At 42.8% G+C, this 4,944-nt stretch overlaps 1 long non-coding RNA gene across 1 annotated transcript; it reads right to left on the bottom strand.

Moving 5' to 3' along the window:
• Window positions 1-497: 497 nt before the first annotated feature.
• LOC120642886 lies at window positions 498-2,137 on the bottom strand. Its single transcript, XR_005662772.1, has 2 exons — window positions 2,078-2,137; window positions 498-1,812 (listed from the first exon to the last, which is right to left on the bottom strand). It is a non-coding gene; the product is annotated as an uncharacterized LOC120642886 (long non-coding RNA).
• Window positions 2,138-4,944: the final 2,807 nt, after the last annotated feature.

Below are 4,944 nucleotides of genomic sequence, written 5' to 3' on the forward strand. Positions count from 1 at the left end.
GGTCGCCCTGGAATAACGCTCACCAAGTGATGAATTGCCTGTTTGGCGTTTGCAGGTAGCTGATTATTACAAGTCTGAGGCATATTGAACTACTGCTATATTGTGCATGACCAGCAGCTCGCTATTGCCTTTCTGCTGTGCTCCCCTGTCCTAATATAGGCACAAGAACGCGATCAGGCTCGTACAGCGCGGTGGTTAGCTGTGGCATCATGATTAGCAATGCTGACGCATGCATGAGCACCAGTCATTCGGTGGAAACAATATGTATGTCCAAACAAGTAAACAAAGCACTACATAACATAATGAAATGTGTGTGTAAGAGAAAAATATATACTGTACCATTTTCTTTCATTCGAATTGAGTCTTGAAGCTTTTTCATGGAAGAGATATGTTCACGTGGTTTTGAGAGAATATCTAAACTACAGTTTTTGGCCAGACTGCAGTTTACATAACAATAAAATCTGTGTAACCAAATGATCAAAAGTGTTCAAGACCAATGTCACACCCGGTTTTTAAAAGAAAACCGAATGCATAACTATATGTATGTCAAGATCAAGTTTCATACATATAGCGACGTCATAATAGAATAATGAACAACAATATCACGTAAAAGAGACTTACAACGAATAAAAGTCTATCAGAGATACACAGCTTTATCCTGGAAACGACGGCACCACACTTCACAGGCAATCGACCGGGGGTTGCGTGCACCTAGAACTCAGCAACATCTTCAGTTTTATTGCAACTTTCTCCTCTGAGCAGTGTGGTTATAGTAAGGGTGAGCACATATCGTACTCAGCAAGTATATTAGAAAAATAAATGACATGCAAGGCTTAAGCAAGGATATAGGCTGGCTAGATAAAGCGTAAGCATTTTAATTAATAGTTGAATATTAACAACATATTTACTAAGCTATGATTTGATCCAACCCGCATTTATGAAAAAGAAATATATGTCTGAAAATAAATAGCTTGGAACAATTAATAACTGAATTAATCAATGATTTCCATTAAGTAGACATGTGAGGGTCCGAGCCGCTTTTGACCGTGAGCACGACTGATATATAAATTTTCACTCTGCAGAGGTTGCACACTTTACCCAGAAGTCGCGTAAAAGTTCCAAAGAGATTTAAACCCAACCACGCATGTGCTGATTAGGCACAATACCACACTTCCTTAGGTATGGCTGCGTAGGGATGCTACGAGGCTTTTACAAAGACTCCCTAACAAGTAGTAGCCCGCTAAAGTTTCAGCCGCTAGGCGAGTGCACCCTCCCCCAAAGCGAGTGTACCCCGTAGGCGTAGCAACCCCTTTGGCAGGCCGAGTACCCCTCTTAAACCTAGTCCCCCCTCTTGCGCCTTTCGGTAAGCTACTAGCATGCTAGAGAAATCTAATTAATCAACCAAGAACAGAGCCATGTAGTCCTTATGGTTGCGCTGTTTTCCCGGGTGGTCGCTCCATGGTTGATTCGAATCAAGTTCACAAATTCATCATATTGTTCCAAAAGAGTATAGAATATAGAATCATGTCTCAAGTAGCATTATTGTAAACCACCCATAATCATTGTTCAGCAACTAAGCAAACTACCCAAAAGATTTTAATAAAAGAACCCGGCTATTCAACGACAAAGATAATCAAATAGGACAATAGGTACCCATCAATATTAATGCATGCAAGCTTAAAATAAATGTTATTAGGACAGAAATATGATCAAGGAATATACTTGCCTTAAATCCAGATAATAACTGCTAAGAGCCTTCAACTCTTGCTCTTGCAACTCTTCATCTTCAGAGCTCTCGAACTGCGTTCCTTTCTACTCACAATAAGCATTGGCACAAACATACAAGAAATAAGCAAACAAGCACAACTAAGCAAACAGCACTAAACAGAAGAAAAACATCAAAAGAACACAGTCGAACCTACGATCGCGAGAGCGCAAGAAAAGCTTAAAACAAAGCTACAGTTGAAAAGATAGAGCTAACGGAAGATTTATGTTAAAACAAAAATAAACTATAAGCTGAATTTATTTTGAAACAAAAACTATGATACAACAACTCTAACTTGCGGCAGGGAGTTACCGAAGCAGCCGGAATCTCGCCGGGAAGGAGGCGCCGCTGGTCTGCTCGGAGACGGCGGCGACGATCTGCACATAACCGTGGCTTCCGGTGACGATCCTTGTGGTGCAGGAAGGGCACGAGAGGAGGCAAATAAGGAAATTAAAGAGAGAAGAAGGAAATCAAGGAAAAGCTGTCGAGGTACTCACACATAGCCGGAAACGAGTGAGATGAGACGTTATGCAGGACGCTTGTGCTCGTGATTTCCCAGGGCCATGACAGCAGGCGAAGCGTAGGGCTCGGGCAGGAGGCCAGATCGCTGCAGACCTGGGCGATCGGCTCCAGCATGCAGTAGCACTGCGCCTGGAAGTCAGCGTTCTGCGCGAGATTGGTTGGGAGCGGATGCGCGCAGGGGGCAGCGCGCACAGCTGCAGCAGAAACGGCGCAGGGTCTTGGCTTCGTGCTCCTGCAATTCGACGAGAAGAAGGGGGCACAAGGTGCTCGTGATGTTCCTGGTGGCGGCACTCCAAGAAGGGCGGCGCAGGGGCCTTCCAGCGGCGCTGGGAAAGGTGGAGGGCAAGCAGGGAGTCGCAGGCACGCGAGACGAACCAGGGGCGGCGGCGCTCTGCTCTTCGAGATACTGGCGGCGGCGCAGGGCTACGCGAGAAGGGGGCGTGCGACTACAGGGGCGTGAGCAAGGCTGGGCGCTTGGCCCTTTTTTTTTTTGCACGTGTGTGTGGCAAGGGAAGGTGCTCGTGTAGGGCTTGGACTCGGCCTTAAGTCCAGGTTGGACATGCGACAAGGAATATGGCTGATCGGCAAACTTCTTGAAACTGGGATGAATATTTTGAACGAGGGCTTAAAGGAGAAACGGGCCGACAAGGTTAAATTTGCTGTTCGACATTATGGACCGAATTGAAAGTAAGACAGACTGAAATAAACAGCGTTGGGTTGGGTCGAGATTGATTTGGGTTGACGGGTAGAATTTGGGTCACGGAGAAAGTGTATAGAGAGAGGTAAGACAGACTGAAATAAAGATCGTTGGGTATAGGATTTAGAGATCATCGGAGCTGACGGTGATGACAAAACAGTATCACCAGAAAATACCGAAATCGAAATAAGATTTCATTTCGAGCGTGATCAATGTGAAAGATTAGAGAATAAGGAACTCGATGGGACAAAGCAAGTTGAATCCAGAAAGAAAAGGGAAAGGATTTTAGTCGTTTAGAATATATTTTCAAGCATAAAATAAATCTAGAGAAGTCCAGATAAATCTTTTAATCTATGAAAAATATATCCTGAAAATTCCAAGAAAAATCCTGGAGATAGTTTGGGACACGAGAAGTCCAAATAAAATACTTGAATCTCGTGAAAAAGATTCTAGAACTTTCTATTAAATGAATTTAGCTCTATAGAAAATGAGAATAATTTCCAAAAAAAATCTGAAAAATTCTCGAAATATGCAGAAGATGGATAATTATATCTAAAATTTTATTCACATCCCAAAATTGAAATTTTGAGGTGTGACAGAACTACCCCTTAAACAGAATCTCGTCCCGAGATTCGCAAAGTCTAAGGGTAAGCTGAAAGATCAGGATAAAGGGATTTTAATGAGAAGGAAAACACGACTGCGGTAGAGAGAAAGATTTGGCTTCAAGTCTTCTGTACTTGCCTTTCCTTCAGAACGATATGGCGGCATTGATAGAATAACGGAGGGATGGACAATGTCATTGCAGGCACAAGTCCCGCAAGACATCACCAGCAATTATTACAAGAAGTCAGATCAAGCAAACACAACAACAAGCATATCAAGCATCCTAAACTAGAGTTAGTCACACAAACACACAAATGAAGCTAACATTGTTATTAACACTACAGGGAGTCCTCCTAAGCAGGGGCTATCTCTTCAAGCTTCGACATTCTTGACAAGTGCATCTTCGATTCTTCTTTCTCGGGCGTAGTGATGTTCTATGCTTTGTAGTCTTCAACTCCTTAAGCTTACTACTCCTCACAATGAACTCGTAGCTTCATTCTTTAATTGAGTTGGGGAGCCCGTAGGTAAGGTGGCATGGTATGGACCATCTAATTATTTTGAACGAGCAGAAAAAGAGTAGAGAAGGTATTTTGGAGTCTCTTAATCAAGGGAAAGAATCCAAAGTGATAAAGAAGAGGTACAATGGGAAAGATGGATATAGTGAAAATAATATCAAGAGGACCTAGGCTTACAAAGACAAGTTGGAAATAAATACATCAAGGAGTAAGGGTAAGAAATATCACCAACAAATCAAAAGGAGGTTAGATGCATCGAGATAGAAGAAAATTATTCATCAAAGGAGATGCATGAGCGATATCAAGAAGTCATCAAGGACAGAAAAGAAAACAAAAGATAGGCAAGGATTTGGGGTCTAACAATTGCAAAACAAGAATGGCGCAAATGAAAAAAAATCAAGTGGGAAGGGTGAGTTATCAATGAGGAGTAAAAAAAAATCATCAAGGAGTGGAACAATTAATAACTGAATTAATCAATGATTTCCATTAAGTAGACATGTGAGGGTCCGAGCCGCTCTTGACTATGAGTACGACTGATATATCAGTTTTCACTCTACAGAGGTTGCACACTTTACACACAAGTCGCGTAAAAGTTCCAAAGAGCTTTAAACCCAACCACACATGTGCTGATCAGGCACAATACCACACTTATTTAGGTATGGCTGCATAGGGACGCTACGAGGCCTTTACAAAGATTCTCTAACAAGTTGTAGCTCGCTAAGGTTTCAGCCGCTAGGCGAGTGCACCCTTCCCCAAAGCGAGTGTACCCCGTAGGCGTACCAACCCCTTTGGCAAGCCGAGTACCCCTCTTAAATCTAGTCCCCTCTCTTGCGTCTTTCGGT

This window comes from Panicum virgatum, chromosome 7K, assembly GCF_016808335.1.
Source record: "Panicum virgatum strain AP13 chromosome 7K, P.virgatum_v5, whole genome shotgun sequence".
Classification (NCBI taxonomy): Eukaryota; Viridiplantae; Streptophyta; class Magnoliopsida; order Poales; family Poaceae; genus Panicum; species Panicum virgatum.